Raw genomic sequence first — 13040 nt, 5'->3', positions numbered from 1 at the left:
ACAAGTGTTTACACTATGTGCCTTGGTGAAATTGTGACTCTACTGGGTACTTAAGACTTAAGTCTAAGTTGTGCACTTGGAATGACACTAATGCCTTGCTCAGGCCTCCTTGGGCCTCTATGCAAAGTTGACACAGGGCACCCTGCCCTGCTGTGGGGACTGCCATGAACTTACTCACTTGTCACTCACTAAACTCACTCAATACACCAATCCAATGACTCAAATAGCTTCCTAATACTTCCCTAAGTTCATCTAAATCAAGGCCCCATGAGGGCCTCCTCATTGACAAGGTGTTTAACATACAAAAGTGCAATTGACCCAAATGTGCCCTGTTCTGGGGTGTACCCTGAAATGTGTGTGTGCATCTATGTAAATGATGGTTTTTATGACTTCTAAAGCTACTGGAGACTTGTATACATCAAGTCCTACCTCCAGGAGACTTGGGCCTATGAGGGCCTAAGCATGACACCTCCATTTCACTAGTTTTCTAAGGTGTAAAAATCTGCCATGGTGTGTGTGTGACTCCTTCCACCTTAACACCCTCCAAAACTCCATGAACCAACAAACCAAGCCACAAATCCTACTCTACCATGTACATATACCTACTGACTAGTCACCCAAGGCAAGATATCTCAACATTTAACCATTTAAAAGCACAAAACCGAGGCATTTATAGAGGTAAAACAGGGCAGAAATTTCAGGGGCATATATATGCATAAATTCGAATATAGCACATGGTAATCCTCACAAATAACTATCATTCCTCACTTTAAACTATCATATATATTCAGAACTAACCATATCTCACAAGAATCATGGCATGCATTAACCAAAATCCAAGTTACAAACCCCAAATCATCACATAAACTATCCATTCGAATGTCATGTCATAAAATCACTAGTTTCACTCAATTTTTGTACAAAGCATAACATGCAAGCTCTTAAACTTAATAAAACATATAACAAAGGATCAAAATCACTTAAAACATATACAAAAGATCACACATTACGAATCTCAAGCCTTCAAAACAATCACTCCCCTCGGCTCCCTTAAGGGTCATTGCCGAGGGTGATGAAGCAAGTGTATCTTGGCCAAATGGAGGTATAATGTGACAACCCGGATTTTTCAAAATATTTTATTAATGGTTTTTATAAAAAGGAGGAATAAAATTTAATATTTTATTCCAGTTTGGTAAATTAAAAAAAATATTTAAATATATTTGTTTAAATATTTTCCTGGTCATCGGGGTTATGGGAAAATATCTGTTGATCGTGCAATTATCTGTTACGAGATTTAATTGATCTATTTGTATACGATTATGTTTGTGCGTGCATTTATTCCTGCTTTTGATATTATGATACAGTTTATTAAATATATTATCCTCTTAAATGGATATTTATTTTTGTAAAAATACAAAGATAATTTCAAAAATTATTTTAATTGCTCAATAGTGATCACAAATATTTTTAGGAGTTTGTAAAATTTTAAAAATCTTATTTCTATAAGGACATGATTTTTAATTAGTTTCTGAACGCAGCTAACTTCTAAATTTTGTAAAAATTTTGAAAATGCTCTGTAAATTATGAGTATTTTATTTTATTAGTTTTATAATATTTTGGGATTTATAAAAATATTTCGGTAATTTTTGGGAGAAGTTTTACTAATAAGTTATCTCCGTAAATCAGTTAAATACGGATAGAGGGTAAAAACATTAGTTAGCTTATATTAGGTGGCAGCTTCGGTTATTGCCACCGATCAATACTCTTTTGTTTTTCTTCAGCCACGTAATACACCTCCTGCAGTCACCTCCTTTTCCCCAATTTCAAAACCTTCCCTCTGTTAATCTCTCGACCTCACCGCCTCTTTCCGCCCCTCACTTCTTCCCTCTCCGCCGCTACATCCTTACACGCCCTCTCAATCTCTTCATCCACATAATCACTTATCCTACGTCTCTCTTCTCTCAGCAGCAGCGCCGCTCTCCTCCGTTTCTCCTTCTACTCGAAGCAGTGCTCCTTCCCCTGGGGCTCTCTCTTAATTGATTTCACTTCCTAATTAGAAGTTCATCGTGTTCCATATTCGTTCGAATTTAGGTACAAATCAGACCACTACCTCTTTCAATTACGTATGTATGTGTATGTATATAAGCATAACTCCCATATGTTGTGCTGGGTTATGTAAATTGGGTAGTGTTGGCTTGACTCGGAGTGCATAATTGTTTATATGTTTGTGTATATATGCTTTAATCGGAGTCTTAACTTTGGACATTGTGGGGTACTTGAATTAACAAGAGTATATGACCGGGTATCAAACTTATTGATGTAAGAACATATGTACAAGTATGATGATTGTTTACATGTTTTTGGAAGGATAATTTAAGAGTTTAAATAGTGGATTAAAGTTTTAAAACTATATGTGATCAAAGTTGAATTTCTAGACTACTGCAGGTCTGTTATTGCGATACAAATTCTGGGCTCATAGGGTCGAGTTATATGCTTAATCTTTGTATGGTTATGTGCTCCTTGAAGTCTATTTTCTACTCGCGAAAGAATTAGATTAATTTAATAAATGAGCTAAAAGATATGTATGTTTTAGTGTGAATTGAGCAGAAAATTCTGGGCAGGTGTGTCCTATTCCACGCCCTGTTTTGCTACCTTAGAATCGAGCTTTGCCTCTGAAATTTTTATTGGAGTTGGATGTTAGTATCTGGAATATGTTATTAAAATTTTATACAAACAGACCAATTTTTCTATTTATTAAAATTCTTAGCGTGGGGCTGGTTCTGCAGGACAGATTCAGGTTCTTAACTTGCAGGCTCTGTTTTAGTCCCTTAAACATGGAATTTGGTTCTGAAATTTTTATAGTAGATTGGATTAATGTTTAGGGAGGTCTCATAAAAATTTCAAGTAAAAATCATGTATTTCCGATTTATTAAAAATGTTTGATTATCAGTAGCACAGATTTGTGAAAATTCTGTTTTGAGGTCACAAAGAGAATTACTTTCACAAGTTCAAATTTATGAGTTGAGTTGTGATTAATTATAGTATAAATGTATACGAGTGGTGTTGGTCAACAGTTGTTAAATTACTTGATTTATATGTGTATAAATTCAAAAGATTTAGTATTCTGATTGTTTTAATAAATTATTTGGTGTCTTTATGTAATGCTTGAAATATAGTAAATTAAGAATCCCGAATATTTTATGGATAAGTTTTCTGGAAAGTTACTTTGAGTATTGATTATACGAGGATTAAGGAATTTAAGTTCCTAGTTATATATATAAATATACTTTGAGTATCTTGAAGTATATCTGTATATATGATTGGAAACTTCATTCCTTATAGTATAAAGTGATATACGAATTATTAAGTTGTAATTGAGTTCAGTTTATTATTAGTTAGCAGATGTTGAGTTATTGGGTTAGGAACTTGTTTAATTGGTTGTTGGTATTAAATTAAAACAGGTGGATAGTCCGGTAAATAGAGGAGATGCTGCCGAATTTTCGATAGGATATATATATGTTTTACTTGTTGAAGGATATTAAATAGTTAAGAATAAGGTAACATGGTTGATTGAAACATGTTATTTGTTAATTTATCAATATTGACTTTTAATAGCTATAAAAGTTAATTGTTCAACTATGTGCTATGTGTTTATCTAATTGTACTATGTATATGGATTTACGAAGGGTAGCTAATTACGGATTTGATACGTTATTCGATATTAGTTAACTCCGTCGGCATCGACAACTGAAGTACCGTGTCACTCTTGGAGAATCAACCGAGACTTGTCTATCAAGGACATATCAAGGACATTCAGAAGTTTTTAAATAGCTTTGCGAATTGAATGAGGAATAGTTCCTTAAAACGAAGCTGTGCTGTGAGATAGTTTGGTAGAATTAAATCGGTATGAAAATCAGCAGAACTGAGGCGAGTATCCCTATCTTCACTTATTGTTCAAGTGATATTTTCTTTAAACCCTTATGCAAGTAATTCTATTCTCAACTTGTATTTACTGCAAGTATTCCTGTTCAAATGCTATATTTAAAAGCTGAGTGCTCTTTCCTTAAAACTTTTACTTGTTGCAAATGCATGACTTAAGTACGATTTTGAGTTGGAAAGAGTGACTTACCAAATTGATACACATGGTTTCAAATCTCTATAAATGTTTTTCATCACTCGGTTTAGTTCCTCGGTTGTAAGGCTTATCCGTTGTAAGTATACTTCCTATGGAATAAACCTTTTCTTAAAAATGCAATTATTTAGAACTGGGAAGCAAAAATAACAGATATTGGAGTTGCGTAAGAGGTCCGTTATCCCATAACGGCCCAGCTTAGTTGATTGCGTAAGAGGTCCGTTACCCTGTAACGGCCCAGCTTGAAGGGTGCGTAAGAGGTCCATTTTAGATGGCCCAGCAATGTATAAAGACCTAGCTAGTCTTTAGTTCCGGAACAAATTTTAATATAGGACATTCGTGTAAACAATGTCCGAGTTATCAATGGACTGATCATCTATGATAACTTTTGAAAACGTCCAATATATCTGAATGCTTTAGAAATTCATATATACTTTTGAATTGTTTTGGTTTCAAGTTAAAAGCATGTTGTTTTGTATACTTCCAGTTCAATTACTTTCTCTGCATTAACTCCTGTTTCTTTTTAACTATTATACTTGCTGAGCATTCTTTTGCTCATTCTTGCTATTTCTTCTCTAACTCTTTCAGATAGTGTTAAAGATGATTCATCTGTCTAGGCTGCGCGTAAGAGTAATGCTAGGCAAGGATTTCAAGTGATTAGTTGTAACTGAATGATCAGGTAAAGTATTCAGGAAGATGTCTGCGAGATTAGTGGTAATTAGAGTTGGCTTAATTTCGCTTCAAATGTAAAATAAATTTATTAAATATTATCAGCTACTCTGATAATTTAGATTGTATTGTAATAAGATTTATTAGTTGTGATTCTGATTTCAATACTATAGCCTGTTTGCGATTCTGTTTTAAAGGGGGTGAAATTGAGTTCTAATTTAAATCATTTTTTTTCATTTCCAGGTTTTGAAATACTTGTTTTTACTTTCTCTCAAAGATACAAGTTTTAAATTGTTTTTCTTTTAGTGGCTCAAAAATACAGGTTTTAAATTATTTTTATTTACACGTGGCACCAAATCCAGACCCCCGGATTTGAGGGATGTCACAGTTGGTATCAGAGCTGCAGGTTATAAGTTATTGAAATCAGAATATAGGTGGTAATATCAGGTTTAATAGAGAGGCGCGCTAAGTGTAACCTTACATAGAGGTAGTCTACAACTATTTGGAATAATATGTGTCAATAGAACCAAGATTCCGATATAGTATTGACTTGAGTATATCATAGTGTGTATAATAGTTTTCCTTTCCCAGAACTAGTAAGTTTATATCTCAGGGAAGAAAGAACATGCCTACACCATTTCCTAGTCTATCGAGTAGTTAGTACCAATATTAGCAAACAAATAGATTCTCTTGTTGAGTCTAGAACATCACTAACTATTTCATAGTCCTCATCACCAAGATATATATAAATTGGAAGAGTAACTTTAAGTGTGTATATTGTGAATCAAAATTTCTTAACACTAGTTTAATTGAGTTAGAAACTCATAGTGGGTGGATAAGATTTCCTTCGGTGTTCAGCTTGTTAGTTGATTTAAAGTCTAAATCATTTAAAGGGTGAAGGATAGACCTATTAGGTTAGCTTTATAATGGGACCTAATTGAGGGTGGACCAGTAGAGGTTCTCACATAATCTAGAGTACCCTTTGTCGTGTCTGCCAAGTTTTGAGAACTATTTGGAGAGTCACCTTTTATGTCAGTGATATATAGAATTGGTCAAAGAATATATAGGTCTTAACAGGTACGAGTTTAAAGCTTTGTATATAGTGAAGTAGTGAGCATTAGAGCTAATACAAGAATATTAAACTTGTAGGGTCAAGTAAGAAGTACCGTACATAGTTAAGTAATGGACGCTAAAGTTATTTAGAGCTCGTGTAGATTAGTGGATATAGTACTTATGAGTAAGTTAAGACGTCAACACTCAGCGGTGATGATTATACGAAACTCGATAATATTTCGGACTATGCGAAGCTGAGCAGGACTTCTGACGATCATGGATATTTATGATGAGATCTTCACAGACCATTGTGAGTCGACGATAATTTACGTTATTGAGCATCATCGATTGCTGAAAAATAGAAGAAGATTAGAATCAAATAATGATCCATCAGAGCAACATATCTTGAACAATCTTGGCAATACCTTCCTCTTTTATTGATTATATTGATTACTTTCTTCATCAATGAATTGTCTTGACATCTTTTTCCTAGAGACATTTAATAAATACTATATTTCTCTCTCTCTTGAGTTATAAAATGATACTTGTGTCTATTTTATCATTTCTAACTAATCTTTTCATTGAAACTAGCACCTTTGGAACCTATTCAATTTTTAACCCAAGGTGCGCATCAAAGATTCATTCATCAAAAGTCAATCATTCTTAATTGATTTTGAATATCTATTATATCATTCTACTCTAACTGAGATGAACAACCCTACCTATAGGGGACACAAGGACTACCAGTCTGTGTGATAGGAGTTGGATGGGACGCCATCACTTGTGTGTGTTGTACATTACAAGAAGGTTAACTACCTTTAGTAGTGTCTTAATTTAACACGCAACACCAAGTTCTTTAGATCATATTGATCTCTCGGTTATTCTTTTGTTTCCAATCACGTAATATTTGTTCCAATAGATCTAATCTTTCATATTCTTGTAATCTTTAATAGTTGAAGGTATGCCAACTGAGTTGCCAAGTAAAATTAAGCCTTTATAGTAGGAGGTACCATGAGCAAAAGCGAATGATGATGCGAATATACGACAGCAATCAAGAGGATATCACCTCATAAAGAAGTATTATGGATTTAAGAGATCGTACTCTCTAGTTTTCTTTTCGCTGATTCCGAGGACGGAATCCTTTTAAGGGGGGTAGATTGTGACAACCCGGATTTTTCAAAATATTTTATTAATGGTTTTTATAAAAAGGAGGAATAAAATTTAATATTTTATTCCAGTTTGGTAAATTAAAAAAAATATTTAAATATATTTGTTTAAATATTTTCCTGGTCATCGGGGTTATGGGAAAATATCTGTTGATCGTGCAATTATCTGTTACGAGATTTAATTGATCTATTTGTATACGATTATGTTTGTGCGTGCATTTATTCCTGCTTTTGATATTATGATACAGTTTATTAAATATATTATCCTCTTAAATGGATATTTATTTTTGTAAAAATACAAAGATAATTTCAAAAATTATTTTAATTGCTCAATAGTGATCACAAATATTTTTAGGAGTTTGTAAAATTTTAAAAATCTTATTTCTATAAGGACATGATTTTTAATTAGTTTCTGAACGCAGCTAACTTCTAAATTTTGTAAAAATTTTGAAAATGCTCTGTAAATTATGAGTATTTTATTTTATTAGTTTTATAATATTTTGGGATTTATAAAAATATTTCGGTAATTTTTGGGAGAAGTTTTACTAATAAGTTATCTCCGTAAATCAGTTAAATACGGATAGAGGGTAAAAACATTAGTTAGCTTATATTAGGTGGCAGCTTCGGTTATTGCCACCGATCAATACTCTTTTGTTTTTCTTCAGCCACGTAATACACCTCCTGCAGTCACCTCCTTTTCCCCAATTTCAAAACCTTCCCTCTGTTAATCTCTCGACCTCACCGCCTCTTTCCGCCCCTCACTTCTTCCCTCTCCGCCGCTACATCCTTACACGCCCTCTCAATCTCTTCATCCACATAATCACTTATCCTACGTCTCTCTTCTCTCAGCAGCAGCGCCGCTCTCCTCCGTTTCTCCTTCTACTCGAAGCAGTGCTCCTTCCCCTGGGGCTCTCTCTTAATTGATTTCACTTCCTAATTAGAAGTTCATCGTGTTCCATATTCGTTCGAATTTAGGTACAAATCAGACCACTACCTCTTTCAATTACGTATGTATGTGTATGTATATAAGCATAACTCCCATATGTTGTGCTGGGTTATGTAAATTGGGTAGTGTTGGCTTGACTCGGAGTGCATAATTGTTTATATGTTTGTGTATATATGCTTTAATCGGAGTCTTAACTTTGGACATTGTGGGGTACTTGAATTAACAAGAGTATATGACCGGGTATCAAACTTGTTGATGTAAGAACATATGTACAAGTATGATGATTGTTTACATGTTTTTGGAAGGATAATTTAAGAGTTTAAATAGTGGATTAAAGTTTTAAAACTATATGTGATCAAAGTTGAATTTCTAGACTACTGCAGGTCTGTTATTGCGATACAAATTCTGGGCTCATAGGGTCGAGTTATATGCTTAATCTTTGTATGGTTATGTGCTCCTTGAAGTCTATTTTCTACTCGCGAAAGAATTAGATTAATTTAATAAATGAGCTAAAAGATATGTATGTTTTAGTGTGAATTGAGCAGAAAATTCTGGGCAGGTGTGTCCTATTCCACGCCCTGTTTTGCTACCTTAGAATCGAGCTTTGCCTCTGAAATTTTTATTGGAGTTGGATGTTAGTATCTGGAATATGTTATTAAAATTTTATACAAACAGACCAATTTTTCTATTTATTAAAATTCTTAGCGTGGGGCTGGTTCTGCAGGACAGATTCAGGTTCTTAACTTGCAGGCTCTGTTTTAGTCCCTTAAACATGGAATTTGGTTCTGAAATTTTTATAGTAGATTGGATTAATGTTTAGGGAGGTCTCATAAAAATTTCAAGTAAAAATCATGTATTTCCGATTTATTAAAAATGTTTGATTATCAGTAGCACAGATTTGTGAAAATTCTGTTTTGAGGTCACAAAGAGAATTACTTTCACAAGTTCAAATTTATGAGTTGAGTTGTGATTAATTATAGTATAAATGTATACGAGTGGTGTTGGTCAACAGTTGTTAAATTACTTGATTTATATGTGTATAAATTCAAAAGATTTAGTATTCTGATTGTTTTAATAAATTATTTGGTGTCTTTATGTAATGCTTGAAATATAGTAAATTAAGAATCCCGAATATTTTATGGATAAGTTTTCTGGAAAGTTACTTTGAGTATTGATTATACGAGGATTAAGGAATTTAAGTTCCTAGTTATATATATAAATATACTTTGAGTATCTTGAAGTATATCTGTATATATGATTGGAAACTTCATTCCTTATAGTATAAAGTGATATACGAATTATTAAGTTGTAATTGAGTTCAGTTTATTATTAGTTAGCAGATGTTGAGTTATTGGGTTAGGAACTTGTTTAATTGGTTGTTGGTATTAAATTAAAACAGGTGGATAGTCCGGTAAATAGAGGAGATGCTGCCGAATTTTCGATAGGATATATATATGTTTTACTTGTTGAAGGATATTAAATAGTTAAGAATAAGGTAACATGGTTGATTGAAACATGTTATTTGTTAATTTATCAATATTGACTTTTAATAGCTATAAAAGTTAATTGTTCAACTATGTGCTATGTGTTTATCTAATTGTACTATGTATATGGATTTACGAAGGGTAGCTAATTACGGATTTGATACGTTATTCGATATTAGTTAACTCCGTCGGCATCGACAACTGAAGTACCGTGTCACTCTTGGAGAATCAACCGAGACTTGTCTATCAAGGACATATCAAGGACATTCAGAAGTTTTTAAATAGCTTTGCGAATTGAATGAGGAATAGTTCCTTAAAACGAAGCTGTGCTGTGAGATAGTTTGGTAGAATTAAATCGGTATGAAAATCAGCAGAACTGAGGCGAGTATCCCTATCTTCACTTATTGTTCAAGTGATATTTTCTTTAAACCCTTATGCAAGTAATTCTATTCTCAACTTGTATTTACTGCAAGTATTCCTGTTCAAATGCTATATTTAAAAGCTGAGTGCTCTTTCCTTAAAACTTTTACTTGTTGCAAATGCATGACTTAAGTATGATTTTGAGTTGGAAAGAGTGACTTACCAAATTGATACACATGGTTTCAAATCTCTATAAATGTTTTTCATCACTCGGTTTAGTTCCTCGGTTGTAAGGCTTATCCGTTGTAAGTATACTTCCTATGGAATAAACCTTTTCTTAAAAATGCAATTATTTAGAACTGGGAAGCAAAAATAACAGATATTGGAGTTGCGTAAGAGGTCCGTTATCCCATAACGGCCCAGCTTAGTTGATTGCGTAAGAGGTCCGTTACCCTGTAACGGCCCAGCTTGAAGGGTGCGTAAGAGGTCCATTTTAGATGGCCCAGCAATGTATAAAGACCTAGCTAGTCTTTAGTTCCGGAACAAATTTTAATATAGGACATTCGTGTAAACAATGTCCGAGTTATCAATGGACTGATCATCTATGATAACTTTTGAAAACGTCCAATATATCTGAATGCTTTAGAAATTCATATATACTTTTGAATTGTTTTGGTTTCAAGTTAAAAGCATGTTGTTTTGTATACTTCCAGTTCAATTACTTTCTCTGCATTAACTCCTGTTTCTTTTTAACTATTATACTTGCTGAGCATTCTTTTGCTCATTCTTGCTATTTCTTCTCTAACTCTTTCAGATAGTGTTAAAGATGATTCATCTGTCTAGGCTGCGCGTAAGAGTAATGCTAGGCAAGGATTTCAAGTGATTAGTTGTAACTGAATGATCAGGTAAAGTATTCAGGAAGATGTCTGCGAGATTAGTGGTAATTAGAGTTGGCTTAATTTCGCTTCAAATGTAAAATAAATTTATTAAATATTATCAGCTACTCTGATAATTTAGATTGTATTGTAATAAGATTTATTAGTTGTGATTCTGATTTCAATACTATAGCCTGTTTGCGATTCTGTTTTAAAGGGGGTGAAATTGAGTTCTAATTTAAATCATTTTTTTTCATTTCCAGGTTTTGAAATACTTGTTTTTACTTTCTCTCAAAGATACAAGTTTTAAATTGTTTTTCTTTTAGTGGCTCAAAAATACAGGTTTTAAATTATTTTTATTTACACGTGGCACCAAATCCAGACCCCCGGATTTGAGGGATGTCACATATAACCTCTACCAAAATCACATCAAGCTCATCATCTAGGAACCTCTGAAATGGTGGCTCTAAGTCCATAAAAACCAAAGCCCCATTCCGGTTCCAAATGTCACATGCAAGTAAGATCTCACCTAGAGTTGGAAGTATCAAGCTTGAATTGTGAAGAACTCTCCTTTCCAAGCTTAAAATCTCAAGGAAAATGGAAGAAATGATGGAAATAGTGGGGAGGGAGTATTCGGCTGAATGAAAGAGAGGGAGAGAAGTGAGGGAGTGAAATGAGAGAAAAGAGAGAGAGGAGGGTTTTGTTAAGTGTATAGTAATGTGACAAGTGTTGCAAGCTTGTGTTTCTTGACTCATCTTTTGACTAGAAAGTGGTAGTGGGGTTGGAAATGTCTAGCTTGTCCTTGGAAGCAATGTATGTGGTGTTTGCATGCAAGGGTAATGTAGACATTTGATAATTAATAAAAGTGTGATTAAAAGAGTATTAAAAGAAAGAGTTTTAATAATTAAAGTACTAATCCATAAATCATGAAATTAATATCATAAATAAGATGAGATTTTAGAAGTTTAATAAAATAGTTTTCAAAAATTTTGGACAAAGAATGAATTTTAAAAGTAATATTACAAGTAGAGCTCTAATATACACATTCACATAAATATAAAGCACGAGTACAATACACGTAAAATCTCGAGAAGAATATATACACTAAAACGCTATTTTACAAGTTAAAGTTTATCGGCTACTCGCAATTTAACAAATATCACTAAATTATATCAATCTCTACTATTATTAAATCGGGTAGCGACAACGATCACAATTATTAATATAAAGTCAAAACCGTCGCAACTAGTAGTATCATTTAATCGCGTAGCGAGAATTATTCGCCAAAAGTCATACAAGTACATTCTAACGACATACGAAAGTCACATAACAATAAACGAGTCAATTCACATAATTTGACAATTAAAACACGAAATTTTATATATCACCAAAATGAATTACTGTAATATATATAAGTCAAATATTACAGACGTTACAAAACAACTTGTAGCTTCATTTTCGGTTGTTTGAAATTGGAATCAACTTGTAGTTTCATTCTTGACTCGTTTGAGCTTGGAAACAACTTGTAGCTTCATTATTGACTAGATTGAAATTGGAAATAATTTTTAGCTTCATTCCGGACTCGTTTGAAGTTGAAAACAACTTGTAGCTTCATTTTCGGTTGTTTGAAATTGGAATCAACTTGTAGTTTCATTCTTGACTCGTTTGAGCCCGGAAACAACTTGCAGCTTTATTATTGACTTGATTGAAGTTGGAAATAACTTTTTTTTTTGCAAAATTAGTTGGAAACAACTTATAACTTCATTTCGGACTTGTTTGAAGTTGAAACCAACTTGTAGCTTCATTTTCGGTGGTTTGAAATTAGAATCAACTTGTAGTTTCAATCTTGACTCGTTTGAACCCGGAAACAACTTGTAGATTCATTATTGACTAGATTGAAGTGGGAAACAACTTGTAGCTTCATTTTCGGTTGTTTGAAATTGGAATCAACTTGTAGTTTCATTCTTGACTCGTTTGAGCCCGAAAACAACTTGTAGCTTCATTATTGACTAGATTGAAGTTTGAAACAACTTTTTTTTTTGCTAAATGAGTTGGAAACAACTTGTAGCTTCATCCCGGACTCGTTTGAAGTTGAAACAAACTTGTAGCTTCATTTTCGGTTGTTTGAAATTGGAATCAACTTGTACTTTCATTCTTGACTCGTTTGAGCCCGGAAACAACTTGTAGCTTTATTATTGACTAGATTGAAGTTGGAAATAACTTTTTTTTTGCTAAATTAGTTGGAAACAACTTGTAACTTCATTTCAGACTTGTTTGAAGTTGTAACCAACTTGTAGCTTCATTTTCGATGGTTTGAAATTAGAATCAACTTGTAGTTTCAATCTTGACTCGTTT

General features: G+C 33.2%; 2 long non-coding RNA genes across 2 annotated transcripts; both read left to right on the top strand.

The window, feature by feature from the left end:
• The first annotated feature begins 1745 nt into the window (after positions 1-1745).
• LOC135151746 (uncharacterized) lies at positions 1746-4966 on the top strand. The gene is made up of 3 exons (XR_010290638.1): positions 1746-2091; positions 3726-3927; positions 4721-4966. It is a non-coding gene; the product is annotated as an uncharacterized LOC135151746 (long non-coding RNA).
• A 2682-nt stretch (positions 4967-7648) lies between these two features.
• Positions 7649-10870, top strand: LOC135151055 (uncharacterized). The gene is made up of 3 exons (XR_010289508.1): positions 7649-7995; positions 9630-9831; positions 10625-10870. It is a non-coding gene; the product is annotated as an uncharacterized LOC135151055 (long non-coding RNA).
• Positions 10871-13040: the final 2170 nt, after the last annotated feature.

This window comes from Daucus carota, chromosome 3 (assembly GCF_001625215.2).
Source record: "Daucus carota subsp. sativus chromosome 3, DH1 v3.0, whole genome shotgun sequence".
Taxonomy (NCBI): domain Eukaryota; kingdom Viridiplantae; phylum Streptophyta; class Magnoliopsida; order Apiales; family Apiaceae; genus Daucus; species Daucus carota.
The sequence above is the reverse complement of the archived record's forward strand: the minus strand, read 5'-3'. Positions and strand labels throughout refer to the sequence as shown.